Source organism: Lagenorhynchus albirostris, chromosome 11 (assembly GCF_949774975.1).
Source record: "Lagenorhynchus albirostris chromosome 11, mLagAlb1.1, whole genome shotgun sequence".
In the NCBI taxonomy this organism is placed as follows: domain Eukaryota; kingdom Metazoa; phylum Chordata; class Mammalia; order Artiodactyla; family Delphinidae; genus Lagenorhynchus; species Lagenorhynchus albirostris.
Genome location: NC_083105.1, coordinates 73,268,674 through 73,290,844, shown reverse-complemented (window position 1 = coordinate 73,290,844; position 22,171 = coordinate 73,268,674). Strand labels below are relative to the sequence as shown.

Sequence of the window (22,171 nt, the reverse complement as noted above, 5' to 3'; positions counted from 1 at the left end):
GTCTGACTTTCCACTTATTTTCACTGTCAGCCTCCTACCTCCTGGTTTGGAACTAAAAATGTTAGCAGTTGGATTTGAGTCTGAGCTGAACGTGTCTGCATATCATCCAGACTGAAAACATGGCTGAAGATCAAATTGCTGCATGAGAATATGTAGAATGAGGAGAGACTATAAGCTAGAAAAAAAAATCTACTGGAATGTTCACATTTAAGAGGCAAATGGAGAAAAATTAACAAAGGTGAAAAAGAAAGAGTAGAAGAAATTTAAAGTAGGAAGTTTTCTCAAGATGTTTGTTAATGAAGAAAAGGAGAGAAATAGTATGATAATTCATGTGAGGTTTGCTAATAAGCAGGATTTTGGTTAATTTGATGAGACAAACATGAACAACTGCTGATGAGGAGGATTCTTTTTGAAGGAGAAATATGGAGGAATTTCTGAAATATGGAGGAATAAATATTCCAAGATTGAGTCATTGTAAAATGTCTCTCTTTAAGGAATGATGTTGGATCTATATGATTGATATCTGACTGATATTTTACAACATTTCCATGTATGGAACAGTATGGATCATTGACCAAATAAGTTGTTCCAACTTCAAACAGAAATTTTTCTTAGTCCTACCAGTTCATAGAGATCATATTACTCATCTCTACTCCACTGAAGAAAGCCATTGCCAATATTTGCCTATCTAAAGGATTATGTGACCATATGCCTCTCTTATAACCCTAAGCTTGCTCTCTTCCAAAAAATGGCAAGATTATTTCTCCAATTAATTAATTGATAAATTTGTCAGCTTCTCTCTTTTTCTTCTCCTTTTGTTCTCTTCAATTCCCAAAACTGTGCCATCTGCTATGCACAAAAAATTTTGCTAATATTAGCTATCTACTACTGGTGGCTACTTATGCATAGCTACTCTCCAAAAATTTCATGCCTAAGCCATGACAATGATACATTTATATATTTTTTTAATTTGCTTTGCAAGTGTATTCAATATGTCCTTATTGTTAAATAAAGTGGACATTTTTCAACCCTCATTTTCTTTGGACTCTGAAAATTTTTCATATCTATTGCATAACATTTTCATAGTTATACATGTACTTCCAATGCTGCCCATATTACTCAGTTTTGTGTTCTGGATTCTCCTCCCCTAACTGTATTCCAATGCTGAGTTTGCTCGTTTAATCTCAAGACATCTCTTCTTCTTAAGAAAGTCATACATTCCCAGATGTTTAAATGGTGATGATAGTGACGGCAATAATAGCTAACATTCGTGAATATGTATAAAACTCTAGACGTATGACAAGTGTCTTGCATATAATATCTCATTGAATTTCCACAATAATCCTCTAAGATCAATGTCAAGAGGTGCCACTGCAATCCCACTTTTGCAGGTGAAGAAACTGAGGTATAATCCTTTGATTAGGAAAATTGTTTGTAAATGGTCAAGCTTTTAAACCCAATTTATCCAGTACCTCTGCTTGTCTATAAGCCCATTGTACTCACATACTTTCTTTATAGCCCAGAAATCTTATTTTTTCTACTTGGTAATATCTTGCAGACAATTGGACAGCTCCACTCAAATTTTACTTGTCCCAAACTTAACTTGTGATATTATTCCATCAAAATCTCTCCTATTCCTGAATCTCTTTCTTAGTAAATGGATTGACATTCCATTAATACAGTTATCACGCAAGACACCTTTGCCCACCTGTCACAAAGCACCAAAAATTCTTTATTCTCCCTCCTACATTATTTATTTTCTCCATTTCTACTGTCACCTCTTTCCAGCTGCCACTATCTTTCTGTTAACTGCTGAAATGACCCTTAACTTGTTGATCTGAATTCCTTTTTTTTTTTTCTTGCTTTCCAATCCAGTATTCAGACTGCAAAGGAAACAGTTTACAGAAACACGAACTCATCCTACTGTTATCACATGTAAGGTATTTCCACAGTTTCTCTTTTCTACTTAATAAAACTGCAAACTAAGAATAATTTCAGGTTTTTTTTTTTTCTTGATATGATCCCTTCCTACTCTTTTAAGCTCATTCCATAGCAGCCTCTTCCTCTCTTTATATTCATGTTGAACTTTCTTTTTCAGGAGGCCTGGGCTCTAGAAAGCTTTTCATCTGTTAGGAAAGTCTTTGCTTGCTGCCAAATGCACCTTACCCTGTGTTGTGTTATACCTCTATGTGGTATATTTTCTTGGCATATTTTGACTTTGCTTAGAAGAGAGTAGGAAATTTGCCACGTGTTCAAGACACAACTTGTTTCAGCCCAATCCTAGAAAATGTGCAATTTCCATGCGTATGTAAAGTAGGGAGGAAATACATGGCTAGCCTAAGGTAAATTGGACAAAACAATTACAAAGTAAACTGGCAGAAATAGGGCCGAACACTGATCTCCCCAGTGCTTTGTAGGGGGAGTGTATTTTTCTCTTGACCATATGTTTTCATAGATGTTAATGATGTGTTTTCCCTTGTTCTTCTTCTCTTCATCCTTCACCTCCTCTGTCTTCTCTTTCTTCTCCATTTCTTCTTATTTTCCATTTGAACTAATTTCTTTAAAAAATTCATGACATTTCTCTTCAATATATGTAGAGGAAATCTGAAATTCATTGAGAAAGAATTTAGGGATATTGAAATAGCTCCCACCACACACATTGGAGGTTTAAATACAAAGAACTTATCTGATATCAATGGATTTTTAATGTTTTGTATGAAAATTAAAAACTTGATTCTCTCCATGCCCTCTTCCCTTTATCTGTCTTCAATTTCTACAGAAGAGTGAATCTATGAAGAGTTCTCTTTAGTCTCTGATATTAGTTTCATTTCACTCACGTTTATGTTTGGCTATGCTCATCACTTTACAAATTATTGTTATTAATTAAATTTTATTTCATGTAAAATAATATACAATGATATTTTTATTTCTTTTACTTTAACTTTCCCACCTCGTCTTGCTGCACACTGTAAGATACTCTCTCATTCTACCCATTATGCCAACAATATATTCTTCCAAAGTCTTAATGGAAAAATGTATCATAAAACACTTTATTACCGTTATGCAAAAAACATTGTAGGACCTTAAGCAACAAGCCACTATACATAGTCTTCATACTGAATTAAGCTGCATTTTGACAGGAAAAAATAAAAGAAAAAGAATTTCCTTAAGATAGTGAGAGATGTCATTCCCTTCAGACCTGCTCTACAGTTTTCAGTGGGGAAGGATTTTATTCTCCAGCATGGACTTTGACATTCTTTCTACACCAGCTTTTCAGTACTAGATAGTACTAGATGTTTGGGGAAGTAAGTTTACTGATGGGAAATACATTTATATGCAAACCTATGCCTCCCCCCAGCCTCGCCTCATTACATTAAAGAAAATCTCACTAAAAGGGGCTTTTTGGCAAAGAGTAAGGAATATTCTGGTTTTTGATCATCAAACTTGATATATTGATCAATATTTGAAAAGACAGCTTAAATGATTCAAAATTTGCATATGTTTATACAGGATACGTACCTCACCTTTGGCACTCAAAGTGACAGTTAAGGAGATTAGCAAAGAATAAGTGCTTGGAATACAGTTAAATGCAGCATAAATGGATCCTTTTCTATAACACTTTTAATGGTTACTTAACCTACATATGACTCCATTTCACCTACAGAAAAATAGGGATAATATTTATCATTCATAAAACTTTTTACTATGTTACCCCATTAATCTCCTATTGTTTTGTATAACCCTGAGAGAGAAAAGCTCTAGGCAAAATACAGAGGCTGTGATGCTGGCACTCAATTTTAGAGACAGAAACTGATATACCCAAAGGCTTGAGCTATTGCAATTTAAAGCTGTTACAGGAGTTGCAATCTCTCACAACAAGCTGAAACTAAATAATCTGGACTTTTGCCTCACTAAGTTACTTAAAAATATAATACATTAGTATATAAGGACACACCAAAGCAGTCAATATTTTATGAAATTGCTGGACTGTAATATGGATTTTGAACAGTATTAGTGTTAAATGCATTAACTTCAATGAGGAACTTAGAAATGGTCTCTTAATAACCTTATTGGGATATGACTACTTATAAATGGCTTTTACTTTGTCCTTGGAATTCATATGATGCATGTGACAGTGGCTTGTTTAGTGTTAACAGAGGATTAGATGAAGGAAATTAATTAAAGCTTCCTAGCAACATTTTCCCCTTGAGCTATTCAGTATGCTAAAGTGGTGTGACAGGGTACCATCTTTTCTCTAAATCTACTCATTAAATAACTCAATTGGGTTTAAACACACATCCTTTTTTAAAAAAATTAGACCATAATTTTTCTCCTCGTCTTTCTAACCTGACCCCTTCGAGGTGCTGCCACCTCTGTGATTTGTAATTACCTTTTAGCTTCTAATAATAGGATGGTCACAAAGTGTGTCCATGTGTTTCAGAGTCCACCAATTCACTTCTTGAGACCTGTCTTCAATTGAGATGACAAATTTAAATAGGTTAGGGACATTTGTTTAACTAATCCCCTGGACAAATAAGTATCTAGAATGATTTCCTATATTAGATGAAATACAAGTCTATAAATCTTTTTAAACACTGCTCATGCCGCACTTGAATACTTGTAATAATAATCATTTTTCAATTTTATGTTTTAGAAATAAATAGATCTATTTTGGCTTTAAATTCTCACAAATTGTGATTTTTCTCTGTTTTTAAGACATTGTTATAAATGTATTAATTCTTAGCTATTAAAAACAATTACTTATAATACAAAATAAAAATAATATTTACCAGTATTTATTGTTTGTGGATTTTTTGATGATAGCTATTTTGACTGGTGTGAGGTAATATCTCATTGTACCGATAGTTTTGATCTGCATTTCTCTACTAATTAGCAATGTTGAATATCTTTTCATGTGCCTCTTGGCCATCTGTATATCTTCTTTGGAGAAATATCTATTTAGGTCTTCTGCGCATTTTTTGTTTGGGTTGTTTGTTTTGATGATATTAAACCACATGAGCTGTTTGTAAATTTTGCAGACTAATCCCTTGTTGGTCACATCATTTGCAAATATTTTCTCCCATTCTGTGGGTTGTCTTTTCATTTTGTTTATGGTTTCCTTTGCTGTGCAAAAACTTTTGAATTTAATTAGGTCCCATTTCTTTATTTTTGTTTTTATTTCCATTACTCTGGGAGATGGATCAAAAAAGATATTGCTGCAATTTATGTCAGAGAGTGTTCTGCCTATGTTTTCCTTTAAGAGTTTTATAGTTTATGGTCTCACATTTAGGTCTTTAATCTATTTTGACCTTATTTTTGTGTATGGCATTAAAGAATGTTCTAATTTCATTTTTTTACATGTAGCTGTCCAGTTTTCCTAGCACCATTTATTGAAGACACTGTCTTTCCCCCATTGTATAGTCTTGCCTCCTTTGTCGTAGATTAATTGACCATAGGTGTGTGGGTTTATTTCTGGACTTTCTATCCTATTCCATTGTCCTATATGTCTATTTTTGTGCCAGTACCATACTGTTTTGATGACTATAGATTTGTAGTATAATCTGAAGTCAGGGAGCCTGATTCCTCCAGCACCGTTTTTCTTTCTCTAGATTGCTTTGGCTATTCAGGGTCTTTTGTGTCTCCATACAAATTTTAAAATCCACAAACAATAAATGCTGGAGAGGGTGTGGAGAGCAGGGAACCCTCCTACACTTTTGGTGGGAATGTGAATTGGTACAGCCACTATGGAAAACAGTATGAAGTTTCCTTAAAAAACTAAAAATAGAGCTACCATATGATCCTGCAATCTCACTCCTGGGCATATATCCAGAGAAGAACATGGTCTGAAAGGATATATGCACCCTAATGTTCATTGCAGCACTGTTTGCAATAGCCAAGACATGGAAACAACCTAAATGTCCATCGAGAGAGGAATGGATAAAGAAGATGTTGTACGTATATACAATGGAATATTACTCAGTCATTAAAAAGAATGAAATCATGCCATTTGCAACAACATGGATGGACCTAGAGATTGTCATACTGAGTGAAGTAAGTCAGACAGAGAAAGAGAAATATTGTATTATATACCTTATATTTGAAATCTAAAAACAAATGAGACAAATGAACTTATTTACAAAATAGAAACAGACTCACAGACTTAGAGAGCAAACTTATGGTTACCAGGGGGGAAGGGTGGGAGGAAGGAATGGTTAGGGAGTGTGGGATTGACATGTACACATTGCTGTATTTAAAATGGATAACCAACAAGGACCTACTGTATAGCACAGGAAAATCTGCTCAATATTATGTAACAACCTAAAAGGGAAAAGAATTTGAAAAAGAATAGATACATGTATATGTATAACTGAACCACTTTGCTGTACACCTGAAACTAACACAACATTGTTAATCAACTACACTCCAGGGAATTCCCTCATGGTCCAGTGGTTAGGGCTCTGCACTTTCACTGACTAGGGCCTGGGTTCGATCCCTTGTCAGGGAACTAAAATCCCACAAGCCGCATGGTGTGGCAGCAAAACAAAACAAAACAAAACAACTATACTCCAATATAAAATGAAAAGTTAAAAAAATATATTCACAAAGGAAAACTTTATCTTCTTGGAAAAAAGAGAACATTTGACTATAACAATGACATATGAAAAGTAAACTAGAATATAATATATCTTTTGAGTTGTATTAAATTTGATGTTTTCAGGTAAACAAGTACAAAATCCAGAGTTCCTTATTTTCTAATCTCGGTCAAATAAAAAGCTCAAGCTTTAAAATGTTATGATACCTCCTCTTTTGATGTCAGGGATGAAGATAAAAAGCTATCCCTCTAAAATTAGGGTTAGACTGTGCAGTCTTTCTTCTTTTTCTCATCAAGATATTATTCTTCTACACACAATTTCGATGAGGAAAACCAACCTGGATAAAGGAACATGACTTCTGTTTAAAATAATTATTTAGGAAATCAGAAATAGATGGTCAATAGCATGGTTGAATTAATAACACTCTGTTCAAAATAGAAATAAAATGTGTTCACACAGATAAATATAACTGTATTTTAAAATATCAATATTATAATTAAACATGTACTCTGTGTGCACACAGGCATATGTGCACTTTCATACACACACACACACACACACACACACACACACACACACACAAGGACTGTTTATCCAAATTGTTAACATACTTTGCTGATTGCATTGTGGTAATAACTCTGTGAGAAAGCCAGTGTTATTATTCCTCATTAAATTGGACTATATCATCTGAAAGTAAAAAAGACAAAGCTGATCGCATTGACAAATTTTACCTAATTTAAAACACTGATACACCAATATAAAAAGCCACTGTTTATATGGTTAGCACATTTGTTAATCCATTATTTTAATCATTATAGGATTGACAGTTTCATTCTTCTGCAAGCCAGACACATTCGATTTTTGAATCACCCTTCTAATAACTCAGATGTCTAAGATTAAACATTTAAAATAAGTTACAATGCAAATTTGACCAAGTGAAATGCATTTGGTGTGTTTCAGGATCATAACAATTAAGAGATGATAGCTATTGTTCTAAAATAAAATTCTATGAATGTAATATTTAATGAGATTCAGAAATATTATAACACATTCACGTAAAATTTTACTCCATCATTAGTGAGAAGCATAGTAATTCAACTGTCTTAAAGCATGTACATAACATTTTATTGCAGAAAGGATCAGAAACATTTAAATTCTCACTGTGCATAGTAATGAAAGTTGTGTTTTAACTAACTAAAAATGTGAACTGCAAAATTGCAAGATTTCCTGTAGGAAAATATAATACCAGTTTCTTTGTGGAGTTTTTGATACATTGGTAAAGAGTATAATTGCAAACAATTATTTTGCTTGGACATTAAAAATAAAATAGTTTACCTAAATAGCAAATAATAGGAGTTTTGTCTTAATTAAATCACCTAGAAGTTCTGTCCTTGTAGTGTCTTTTTTTTTTTTTTTTTTTTTTTTTTGTGGTACGCAGGCCTCTCACTGTTGTGGCCTCTCCCGTTGCGGGTCACAGGCTCCGGACGCGCAGGCTCAGCGGCCATGGCTCACGGGCCTAGCCGCCCCGCGGCATGTGGGATCTTCCCGGACCGGGGCACGAGCTCGTGTCCCCTGCATTGGCAAGCGGACTGTCAACCACTGCGCCACCAGGGAAGCCCTCCTTGTAGTGTCTTTTAAATAGAATGAATCTCAAAATAATTCCAATGAATAAAGAGAATGTCTTATGACATTCAAGTGCACCATTTATAGTAGAATTCAGGTAATACGTTGGCAGCTGGTAGGAAGCTCCAAACACAGAAGTATTTCCACAGGGTTTGTTTAGATTTAGGTGGATTTCCAACAGTTACTGTGATTTTAATTCATCAGTCCTCTACAGTGGGATTTCTGAATATATAATCTGTACAGCACTTTCATCAGAATCAGCAGGAGTGCTTATTTCAAATGTGAATTCCTAGGTCCCATCAGAGACCAAATGAATCAAAATCTAGGTGGCAGAGCATGCATTTGCATTTTAATGATTTGTCCAAGTGATCCTCATGCACATTAAGTTTGAGAACGCATGTGCATCCTTAAATCCAAGTAAAGAATATATGAAATATATATCAAGTAGTTCACAGAGTTGTTAGTCACAAATAAGACCAGGTGAGCAAATGCTGTAAAATAAAACAAATAGTTTATATAATCTGACAATTATAACCTATTTCACAAACTTTAAGTACAAATGAGGAAGATTAAAAGGCTCAGAGTGCGCCAAGGTCACAGACCTCTTAGCCTTGGTGGTTTTCAAGCTTGCCTGAAGAGTCCCCAGGAGGACTACAGGTACACTATAGATAACAATGTCACAATACAATCTACTGAATGAGAATCTCTTGGGGCAGAGTTCTCATAATCATTACGTTTAGCTATCTCGTCTGGTGACATTTATCATTAAGGAAGTTTGGAATATACTTCCTTGAGCATTCCCAGGCTGACACTACAAAACACTCATAATAATCTGAATTGCTAGTGTGGCATTATAGCCTTAGTTAGCCCAATCACTTTCATTTATGTCTCTAATATCTATTAACACCCTATATGCCATTACTTTTTACTTCAAAGGATTGGCTTAATACTGACATCTTATTACTGTTTTTACCTAGGATTGTTTTTAATGAATAATCATTAATGTACTCAATATTTGTACAATCTAATCTGTGAGCTGTCTGATATAATTTTCCTACATGAATTTTCAAAAGTTTCATTGCATATACAAATGCATTAATAGCATTTGTATTGACAATAGTTAGGGGAAATTGTCATATCTTATAATTTGACGAGGTGTGATCAGTAGTGATTTTTTCTCTAAATATTCACTTCCATATATTTTTCTATATATTTTCTATAAATTCAATATCTTGAAATATGTGTATATATTATGGCATGAGACAAACAAGCTTAGAAATGATTACTTTTATCAACACTCACATAAGTATATTGATTCAAGGCTTATAATTTTTTTTTTTTTTTTTTTTTTTTTTTTTGCGGTACGCAGCCCTCTCACTGTTGTGGCCTCTCCCATTGCGGAGCACAGGCTCCAGACGCATAAGCTCAGCGGCCATGGCTCACTGGGCCCAGCCGCTCTGCGGCATGCGGAATCTTCCCGGACCAGGGCATGAACCCGTGTCCCCTGCATCAGCAGGTGGACTCTCAACCACTGCGCCACCAGGGAAGCCCCAAGGCTTATAATTTTAAAAACATCATAATGAATGCAAGTGAAAACAGGAAAAGTAAAATCAGTCATCTCTCAGTTAAGAAAACATTTATACAACTGTTTAAAAATAACTGTAAAATTCAGTTGTATATATTCATTACTATACATGTAAAACCAAAAACTCAGTTCCTTAAAAGATTCTCCTTCAAGAATAATCTGTAGTTTAGAGTGGCTTAAATGTCCAGCTTCCTTCCCTGTTCTTTGCTAGTGTTTTCTGTGCTGGGAAGCAGAGAATGCAAAGGGTAGCACCGTATTCTGGTCCTGCAAGAGAAACAGAATGGTAAGATTTGGGAGATACAAGCTGCATTAATTATGTCACAGAGACTAGAACAGCAGTGATTTTCCCCCCATTATTATTATTTTATATCAGTAGAATCTATTTAATATATTCAATAATTCTATTATTTCTAAGACCTTCCACAAAAGGGCATTACAATCCTTTTAGTTTATTGCAAACATATATATTTTTTAAAGTGGATTCACTTTATTTATTTTTTGGCTGCGCTGCAGGATTTGTCAGAAGACAAACGGTAAGTTGTGAGTTCCATTTTGCCCAACTACTTTTTTCTTCACACCCTGGAGAATCTGGTGTCTGGAACTGTAGAGACATCATCATGTTACCACCCCTTCTCCTCTCAGGTTGAATCCACTGTGACAGAACACTCATGTCCTTAAGAGGCAAGGCCTAGCAAATAGCCTCTCACAAATCCACTGAACATCACAATGTCCTGTTTGATAAATTCTGTTGCTGCTTCAATTATATTGCTGATTTCAGGTGCTGCTTTATTTGCTCATTTCTGAATCAGTTCTTCCTGCTTTCTTTATATCTTTTTTCAACTCTGTCCCAGTTCATTTGCACATAGTTACTTTGACTGGTAAATCTGAAGAAGATGGCCAGCAGCCTACTGTTGCTGTAAGTTTTCCAACTTTCTGGAACAAAAATCCTGCACAATGGCCAGTGCAATCTGGATGGCTACTGAGTATTGTTCTACCGGAAGTGCCAAACTATGGCCAAGCATAGATTCTACCAGCGGTGTCTTCATGTATACTGAGTTAGGTCCAATATGAATCATCATCACTTTCATATTCAGGTGAGAGAGATCCCATCTAGACTGGCCTGGCCTTGGAATCCAGAACCAAGTGAAGAGGACTCAGCTGTCAAAGGGGGGCAAAGAGGGCCTGGGGTTGGAAGAAAGGGTCATAGACGCAGAAGTGAGCACTTCATGAAAACTAAGCAAATGGTATTTCTAGGTAAATCAGTCTTTCTGTGCTGGACGAATTAAAAGAACTTCACAGCTTTCTATCCCCAACCTTTCTCACCCTCTGGAATTGAGGGCTTTTACTGCTTCCCCCATTACTTTTTTAATTAAGTAATGAATAGTATTTTATTATTATTATTATTATTTTTGGCTGCATGGCATGGCATACATGATCTTTTCTCCCTGACCAGGGATTGAACCTGTGCTCCCTGAAGTAGAAGCATGGAGTCTTCACCACTGGACCCCCAAGTAAGTCCCTGAAGAGTATTTTATAGATAAGAAAACTTTAGCCTCAGCAGGATAAATTTGAGGACAGTTCCAACAGCTAGTTTCCCAGAGATGCACTTGAAGTGGTCCTTACAGTTTTTGCAAACTAGAATACCTGATAGTGTTTATCAGTGCAACACGTCAGGTGCAGTGTAAAGGTATGGGTACTGAAAAAGTAATATTGACCCTAACTATGCATTCACGCACAGGCATTTACAGATTTTTACTCAGTCTTTGAATTAAAAGATAGATTCTCTGAGTCTGATCAATGTCAGCCTCTTGAGATGCACTAAAATGAAATTCAGAAAAAGTTGAATAACTTAAACTACTCTGGAGTTACAGACAACTGAAGTAGAAAGCCTCTTAAGCAATGTGAGAGAAGAAAAAAGGGGCAAAAATCTACCTCCTAGCTTGGGTTGTAGAACTCATGTTTTTAGGAGTTGGGAGAAAAGAAACTTTGGAGCAGGTGTTTCATGTGACAGATCATTAGATCTGTTATCTAGGTCTGTATTAGATCTGTAGAGTATCTATTGAGATACTACAGATGAGGAAAGATGTTAAGTGTATTTGCTTTGTATCATCAATGGAGATTTTTTGCTGCCTCTGAAAGCTTGCTGTCAAGATTTAATTTAATATTTAATTAATTTCCTCTCTGCCGATCTGTGATTTCCCTTAATGCCATTTCCTTAATGCCATTTCCCTTAATGCCATTTCCTTTTCTAGAGAGATCACAGATTACTGTAAATTATTTGTGTTCAGTGAGGATGGGCATAACGGTAGTAATAATGAGAACAAGAATAGTGACTGGCCATTTATACATAAAATGAATTCTGTTAGAAACACCTATAAATATTGTACCAGCGTTATTAATTGGCTTAATAAGATTTATTGGCATAATAAGATCTAAGTTGTTTATTATAAATAAAATGAATAAAAATTCACTAGTCAGCAATAGATATTAGTATTTTTCTTTTTTAAAAATCTCTTCTTTGCTAGCCCTAAGTGCTTTATTTCTTAGGGGTCTAGTATTGACTTCACTAGTCTTAGTGGAGTTACCAGCTTGTGGCTGAATCACGCTCACTCTAGTATTCAGACATGGTTTGACACATCTAAATTAGGGTGAGGAAGATTATTCCAGAATATCGAGGCTCTCTTTTGTCAGGAATGGTGGATGGGGACTTATTCTGAATAAAGAGGAAGTGAAGACTGGAAAGGTTACTTGGTCAACAGAGAGAAAAGATTAGCCTGAAAATAGAAACTGTCATTCCCAACATTCTCAAGCTCAGACTGCATGAACATATGAATACTTGGCACTAAGTAAACGGTTATAAAAAAACACATCTAATTCCCAGTCTGTAATCTACCAGTGACATTAAAAAATAAGATACCACCACTGGTGATGATGTAAGTGTTGTTTTCGAGAAGGGCTGCTAGTACAGCTTATGATAGCATCTTAATAAACAAAATATTAGTTTTGAGTTGTAATGAGGATTAAAACTTAGATTGAGAATCAAGCTTCTCTGCATATATGTATGTATAAGGAAAATTTATTTTTCCTTAAAACACCTGCATTGTATCACTTTAGAGGTAAAGGATGGTTTTCTCCCTTCTTAAATCTCCTCTTGATAAATATATTTTCATTGGAAGATGTTTTAAGTAGTTCCTCATCTAAGTGGAAAGATTACAGGTACCATAACAGGGAATCTTCAAGAATATAAGGAAAATATTTTAGTCAGAATCAGTTCTTACATGAGATGATATCAAGTCACTAGTTAATTTCTAGAAAGAATAAATGCCATGGGCATAGAAAAATAGGAACTGATGAATAAGAAAGGTAATCTTCATCAAGGTTTGTTTCTTGGAATATGTATAGCTAGAGCCTGTATGACACTTTTTGTTTTATTTAATTGCTAATACAATTTTTCTATATTTTAAAAATTGATATTGTTCATATTAAGAACATTTATTTGAAATGTCTTACATAGCATTCTAACACATCCTGAAACAGTGTAGTTTTTCTTTAGCTGCTGTACTACCTCTCTACCCTCCCTCAATAAAACACACAAAACACCATACTACAACCTTAATACTTTAAAATTTTTTTAAAAACTCTAAAATTACAGCTCAAATAATTATTTAACCAATAAAAATAACATTATTTTATGAGACTCATTTTAGGGAGTATTAGTTATTATCTTGTAATTCTACATTTTTTCTCATTCTTCCCTTCCATTTTATTTCCGCTCCTCTTTTAGCATACCTTCATACGTCTGTCATCATTGTGCTCACGAGAAAAAAAGGTGGCATTTTTAAATATCAAGTAATATGTGTTATAGCTTTGCTAAACATTTCACCACCAGTTTGTTGCAAGAGATTTATAAATCAGATTTTCATTAAAAAAGAGAAAGAATCAACACCATATGTTGTGCTAAATCCTATGCAGCTGCTACAGCAGCCTAATAATGTGTGAACTAGAAGGCATTCAGTACTCTGTGTGATATACAGGACTGTAACTTCTTTCAAATGTTGTGATTTTTTTTAATATTAAGATTAAAATCTAAGAAAACATGGTAAAATGGAATAACTTAGAAGTGTTAACATTTATTTTATAGAAAAGAGAGTTGCTAAATGGGTATCTATAACTGAAATTAAAATACCCAAGTACTCTTGAAATTGAAATAGAAAAGCAGGCTCAAACAAGAATGTTGTATATTAATGCAGCTCCTCTTATAATCTGAACTTCATTGCAATGTACTTTTGCCTAAATATCAATCTAGTTGGCATTTTTATTACAATTCTGCAAATGGAAAGAGAGTAAATGAACCATTTACTGCCTTTATTTTCTAAGTATAATCATGTTTCTGTTTTCCATTCAATGATAGTCAAGTCTTTTCCACTCCAACATAAAACATTCTTGAGTGTTAGTGATCAGTCATGGTAAGAGGTTGATATTGTACCCCATGCTCATTTATATTACAATGTACAGAATATCAGAATCAGTTATTTATAAACTTTAGTTGAGAGGTCAGGAAATAATACCCTAATGTAAAACTGTGCATATTTTAAATAATATTTATGGGCCAACCACATATGAGATATAAACACTACCCTACATATACATCTTAAATTTATTAGATTTGAAGTAACAACACTGAAGGAGGAAAATCATTTTTAAAAGCACCATAAAGCAAGACAGTAATTTTCTTCTTAAGTGTGCTTTTTTAGATTTGTTTTTTATTGAGGTAATGTCAGTTTATGACATTATGTAAGTTCCATGTGTACAACATGATATTATCTACTTCTGCATACTTTTCAACATGTTCACCACCAAAAATGTAGTTTCTGTCCATCACCATACAGCTGATCCCATTAAATGTGCATCTGCACATGGAAATTACATGCTTCTCTTTCATTGAAAAGAAACACCTCATGATAATGATGATTAATTTTCCTATGTTAATATAAATTTGCATTATTTCTGCATGTATCATGATAGAACAGAATGAGTTCATGAATTAGTGTGAAAAAATGTTTCCTTGCTATAGAAATAAGACAGGTGGCTATTTTCCATCTAGTATAAGGACATTATAAGAGCAATCTATAGACCAATATTCTTAATGAATATAGACAAAGAGTGTTCAAAAAATACTCGGAAAAAATGAATCCAACAATATATAAAAATAAGTATATACGGCTAAATGGGCTTCATCCAGAGAATGCACTGGCAGTTTTATACGTAAAAACTATCGATATAATATACTCTATTAATAGATTAAATGACACACAGCACATGATCATCTCTGATACTAATATAGTAGGATATTCACAGTATATTCACTATTTAATGCCTACTAGGATGACTAAAGTCAAAAGGACAGATCATAAAACTAGCTGGCCAGGATGTTGAGAAATTGGTGGTAGGAATGTAAAATGATACAGACTCCATGGGAAATAGTTCAGCTGTTTCTCAAAATGTTAAAAATAGAGTTACCATATAATCCAGAAATTCCCCTCCTCGGTATTTTCATATGTATATACCTATGAATAATAAAAACATATGTCTACCATAACTTCTCTTCACTTTTTCACAGCAGCATGGTTTATTAATAGACAAAAAGTAGAAATAATCTAAATGTCCATCAACTGATAAATGAGCAAATAAAATGTGTTATATCCATACAATGAAATATTATTCATTGTAAGAATTAAGTAATGATACATGCTACAATATAGAAAAACCTTGTAAATTTTATTCCAGATATAAAAAGACATCCACAGATACGACATATTGTATGAGTCCATTTATACAGCATAATTAAATTAGTAATTCACAAAAAGGGGCATATTAAAATATTCAAGTGCACAGAAACTAAACAATTCACTTACAAATAACACTTGGGACAAAAAAATACTCGGGAAAATAGAAAATATTTTAATGAGTAAATATGGAAACACAGTAGATCAAAATTTGTTCAATATAGCTAAAATAGTCTTGAGATATGTGTCTTTAAGTATTTATATTAGGAAAAAAAAGAATTATGAATACAATGACTTAAATTATTCCCTTAAGATGCTGGAAAAAGAAAATCAAATTAAACCCAAAAAAAGTAGAAGACAGAAAATTAGAAAGGTGAGAGTTGAAATTAATAAAATAAGATAATTGTACCTATAATAATTAACAATAATAATTAGATTAAAATTTTAAAGAGAAAATGCAATAAAATAAAAATCTATGAACTCAAAATAAATTTCATTAATTGATTTCTATGATAGACTATTGATGGAATTCTCATCTTCATTTGTGTTCTTCCATCTCTGATGTTTCACCTTCTTTTAAAAGCTTATGTAATTAGGTCAGCCACACAAGAATAATCTCCCTTCTGCATAACACACAGTTAGCTTATTAGTAAACTAATCACAGAAGTGATATCCCATTATATTCCAGACTACACCCACACTCAAGAGAAGGAGATTATATAAGTCATTTACACTACAGTGCAGGGATCTTAGGGGAATATCTTAGAAGCTTCTCTATCACATGATTAGAGTATACAGACATGAGGGAATTCCCTGGTGGTCCAGTGGTTAGGACTCTGGGCTTCCACTGCAGGGGGCCTGGGTTCAATACCTGGTCAGGGAACTAAAATCCTGACATCCGCATGGCACAGCCGAAAAAAAACAAAAACAACAACAACAAAAAAACAGGTATGAATTACCATGATTAGTTGTGTACTTATTTTGTGTGCTATTTCCATAGTTTACATTAATCATTAAAAAAATTATTTTTAAGTATTCTTGAAGCATTAAAAATGAGCTACTGGGCTTCTCTGGTGGTGCAGTGGTTGAGAGTCCGCCTGCTGATGCAGGGGACGCGGGTTTGTGCCCCAGTCCGGGAAGATCCCACATGTCACGGAGCGGCTGGGCCCGTGAGCCATGGCCGCTGAGCCTGCGCGTCCGGAGCCTGTGCTCCGCAACGGGAGAGGCCCCAGCAGTGAGAGGTCCGTGTACTGAAAAAAAAAAAAAAAAGAGCTACTGTTTTAGGGGGTACACTAATTTTGTTAAACATTTTAGTCTAGAAGCCTCCTTCATCTTTGCTTCTAGTAGCAACTCCCAAAGGAAATCACTATCCTGATTTCTGACAATATAGATTATTTCTCTCAGGCAATTTTGAAAATCAGTTCTGGAATTAGTCTTTCCAGTTTTTATCTTTACATCTTTCCTTCTTTTCCATTGCTTCAAAATTGACATCTATCCTCCTCCCACAAACAATAACAACAACAACAAAAATATATATATTTCCTTAGAGAAACTGAATGATTCTTAGAATTAGGAGGGGAGCAATGTTATTTACCAGCAGTGTTACAACGATCTGCCCCAGCGCCATTCCTTACCCCAGCATGCATTTCATTAAGAGTTTGCTATGTCAAATAAGTTCAAAAATATTGAGAGTGCAGATAGCATGTGGAAGGTCATCGTTGTTGCTTGTTTATTTTTCTGCACTTGTTGCCTTTTCTACTGATATAGAGAAACTGACAGAAAAATCTAGTCTCTAACACCATTTACATGTTTACAAATTTGATGATAAGCTTAATTTTATAATAAATATTATTTTTTCTTGAGTTTCCATCTACATGCCACTCAACAGCATTTGGCCTTTACTTCATATTTTCAGAGGAGTCATTATTACTAAATTTTATGGGTTTTAATATGTTCCTTTGACATCCATAAATCTAGCTTCAATAATAAACATTAGAAAGAGGCAGATGGAAAAAACAAGAGAATAAATTTAAAAAATTGAAAAAGAGCAAAAAGTTGCAAAATAGGGAAAATAAGAAAGAAGAAAGGTCTATACTGCCTGAAAAAAATCAGTTGTATTTGAGTGTTATTAATGTCATAGTAGATATTTTATGTATTGATTAATTTAATTCATGACTAAAATTAATAATTTTTTATCTTTTCAAATATCCTGGTGTTCCACTGGGCTTATCAAAACCCAGTATTTATTTTACTATTCCTAAATCCAGGCATTAAAAATTACAAGTTAATTCTGTTAAAAATGTGTCCTTGTATCTTGTTAATGGTTATTTAGGAGGCTTTACAACATGAAATTTTATGTTAATACTAAAATAGATTTCTACTATGTGAAGATACCCAAATTTAGTGCAGTGCACAAAGTTTTATGAGATATTTCCTGTTATGCTCTGCCAATATATACAGTTTATGATTTTTAATTTATTTTTCATGATATTTATGATTTTTTATTCATTTAAAACATTTTTCCTTTTCAATTTGATTAGTTTTACAGCTATTCACTAGTCTCTTCTCAATCTTTCTCCCTTTCATTCGTTCTTTCTTTCTTTCCTCTTTTTAATTTTCTGACTATGTCATTATTGCAATTTTTCATTTTGATCTTGTAGTCTATTTGGCCATACAAACTCTAGAGCTTCTCATAGGAGTGAATGAAACCTCTATTTCAACTACATCAAGGTTCAAACTCTCATTGTTTCCTTTCCTTTATGGCAATTGTGACTAAGAGCACCGTCTGATACATCTCATGCAAATAAATGTCTCCGATTTGGTTTCCAGAGGACCTCAATCCAGCATAGTTTTTAATACATCAACTCCTTTCTTCCTATCTAACCTCTATCTTCCTATCTAACCTTCCTATCTAGCACAGATCATTGCTGTTCCTGACAACCAAACTTGCACTCTCTACTTCACGCTTCACCAGTTCTCACTGACAATCATTACGAAATTGAAAATGGGTACAAGGACATCATGTCTTTGCAGAAAGAATGCACATACCTCCAGCAGATGTTCCACTTGGAGCAGAGAGAAGGCAGGAGAGTCACTGTGAAACCATCCTCCCTAGTTCATTTTCTACAAATGAACACGTAAGAGGCTTCCAACTGTTAAATGCTTAAATCTAGTGGTATGAAGCCAAAATGGTGCAAGAAGTAATGCCTGCATCCCACCCACGTCTTTAAAAAACACTAAAAAGCTGGAATGGATAATAAATTCACAAATTTAAATGATAAAAAACTTAAAGAGGTTTACTTTATATCACGCTTGTGTCATTTGGAAGCAGAGTGAAAATCTACGATGACATATTTGAACTCAGAGAATTTCTACAGAATCTGCTTTCATATATCCTCTTCTGAATTACATTTTGCATTAGGTTCCCATAGAAATCCTGAAATTTATAGTTTTATTACAATTGGTTTTTATGACCTTTACTATTATATCTAACTGATTTATAAATAAGGAAACATTTTTAAACAAGTGGTATTGTGTTAAAATAATGTCAGTGTATTTAATTAAAATTTAAATGAAAGAAAACATCCACCCTCTAGAAAATCCTTCTAGAATTTTTCCTTAAATTCCAGGTCACCATGCATCACACAGTGGATGAGGTAGTAAAAAGAGAATATCAAGAATTGAAATATTTAAGCATAAGCAGTTCAGAATTTGCAAGAAAATTCTTAGGCAACCTTTAGAGTAAAATATATGGTTTGAATTAGTTGGGCATATTAGAAACGGTTGCCCATGTGAGGCATAAAATGAGGAAAGGAACAGTTGCCGATATGAATAGAGTGTGTGTGTGTGTGTGTGTGTGTGTGTGTGTGTGTGTGTGTGTGTGTAGAAGGAGATACAAGGGGAGAAGTAGTATTGATAAAGATGACTTAACTAAAGGTGTTGGTTTGCATGGTTATAAGAAATAAGTATGACTCTGAAAAGAATTCATTCTGCTAGTTACAGAAAAGTCTTAGATGCCTAAGGGATTTAGTTTGATGACAGAGGTACTACAAAATAAAGGCATTTTGTGAAACAAATTAAAGCAGGAACACAAGCCCAGAGTAGAGCGATGGAAGGTACTGGATGTAAGTGGACACTGAAGTAGAAACTGAAGCCTTCAAGTCTGGGCAGAGGGCAGACTGGGCATGATCTACAGATGCAAAAGAAAAGTCTAGGGTAAGAAGAGGCACAAGAGCAATAGAAAGACAGCTTTTTGTTTATGACTATTAAATTTGTGTGGTTGGGAGAAAATAAAAGTGGAGATACCTTGAAGGTAGCTTTGAATAGATAATTAGAGAAACAAAAAATTAGAGCACTGGTTGTTAATATGAGGTTTGTGGCCACAAACGTGATAGTTAAAGCATAAAAGTAGATGAGCAATTTGAGAGAAGTATTCATTGAGGAGGATGGAGCTGTGAGCTTAGACTATTCTTTGGACAATAAACTCAGAAAAAAATGTCATATACACTACTGAACAGAAACTTGCTTACTAGTGAAAAATCTGTGCCATAGCAAACCTCCCCAAGTCTGCACTAAAGAAAATAAATGGTTTAAACACTTTTACTACTTGCCTGCCGTATGTTATTAATTGCACTGACTGAGTGAGTGACTACTTGTGCAACTGCTATAAAGTGAACTAAATTTCAGGAATAAAAAATATATGGCATTCATTGAGTCAAAAGTAAAGTTGACTATTAAATGAAATATGTTGAAAAGCATTCATTTTAAAATGCACTTTAACTTCTGGGGATGAAAGTATTTTTCATATTTACAGCAAAATTCATTCAACTATATTTATCTTACAAGAGAATAAAACCAGAGGGATATAATTCAAAACTTGCAGAGGCTGGAAACTTTCTATTTGATAAATTTCTAGAATTTATTGATTAAAGATATCTGTCATAGATGTGATAATATTTTTATTTTATTTTTGTTCTTATTTAACACATAGTTTTCACACCCTTTTAAGTGAAAACTTTAGAGGATTTACTAATTATTATAAAAACATTATAAAAAGTATTTAATGACCTCCAACTATTAAAACTATAATCATGGCTAATTCAGGTTATGAAATAAATCTATTAACAGACTTAGCTTTGCAGGATAAATCATCTACAAGATAAATAAAGAAAATAAGAACACATTTGACCAATTTCTTATTTCTGATAGAAATACACCAGTAACTTATCTTAATATTAATGAAAAAATGAGTATTTTTGTATCATTGTAGAAAGACTTTGAAAACACTTTCATAAGTGCACATGAAAATTCACTCTGACGCTACTTCAAAGAGGCAAACGGTGAAGAATCATTTACATAATGGACAAATGTAAATTCATTCGAGTTGTAGAGAGAAGCTCCCTGCTGTCTTGATTATATTATGCTTTCCTGTCACTACATGAGCTCACACAAAACTGAAAAAAAAATTAACATTGTGCAGTTATAAGTCTGAAGCAAAGGAACACCAGTGCAACTTTTCATTGGTTTCTTCACCCTTAAAATCTCAGCTCATGAATTATCCTTGCTACAGATATTTGACACACAAAATCATTTTCTTGGAAGATATGGAATGGCATATATGAAATCCAGCTTTAACTGCTCACTTTAAAGAATTTAAGGTAAAGGAAATTACATTTTATTGTGGTTGCTCAAGATTGTTTGTTCAATGAGTTGTCACAGAATCCAATTTCCACATTACCCATTTTCTGTGTAATAAATTGATTCTTTTGTTTCATTTATGGGAAAGTGATATTTCTACAGTCTTCTTAACTTATTACAAAATGTATTTCATAAATCACCAGTCTTATGGAGGATGAAACATCTGTTTACATAATAGTACTTGCTCAGTTTTAAACAGTTATAAGTACGTGACTTGGCAACCAGTTGACAGTATGAGAAATATATTTCTAGTGATATTTATTTCATGACACAATTGTGTCGCACATAAATAAAATGAAAAATAATCTTAAAAGGTAGGAAATACATACAAAATAAACACAAATATAGCATTCATAACCCAAAGAAGCTCAGTGTTCTAGAATTACTCTATCAATTAATATAAATCAAAGGCTAAATTCCCTCTCCCCTCATTTCTGTAAATGGAGAGTATACTAGTGTAGGGGTGATTAGCTAAGTCTACCAACTCTGACTCTCTGCGACTTTCATTTGTAAGAAGTTTGATCTTTGGCAAGTTTCTTTAAATTTTTTCTTCACTGAAAACAGAGGGAACAACAGTTTTACCTCATATATTATAGTGATAATTAAGTGATAATCCAGGTAAAGCACTTCAACAATACCTGAGGCAGATAGTGTGCATTAATGTTGGCAGTCATTATCATCGTTTATATTATTACAACTACCACTATTGTTGTTGGTTTTATTATTATAAATATACTTTAAATTTTTCCAAGGGAGTTCTATTCCAGCTCAATCTGAAATCACCAAAATTGAGGCTTATTTTTTGCAACTGCTGACATCCTACCACTAATGTGTCCTTTGCATTACTCTCCAAATTGTCAATAACAACTTTGATTGTACGCAGTAAA

General features: G+C 33.8%; 1 pseudogene; it reads right to left on the bottom strand.

Annotated features, from left to right (window-relative positions):
* Window positions 1-10,475: 10,475 nt before the first annotated feature.
* Window positions 10,476-10,911, bottom strand: LOC132529511 (FUN14 domain-containing protein 1-like; annotated as a pseudogene).
* Between the last annotated feature and the right edge of the window lie 11,260 nt (window positions 10,912-22,171).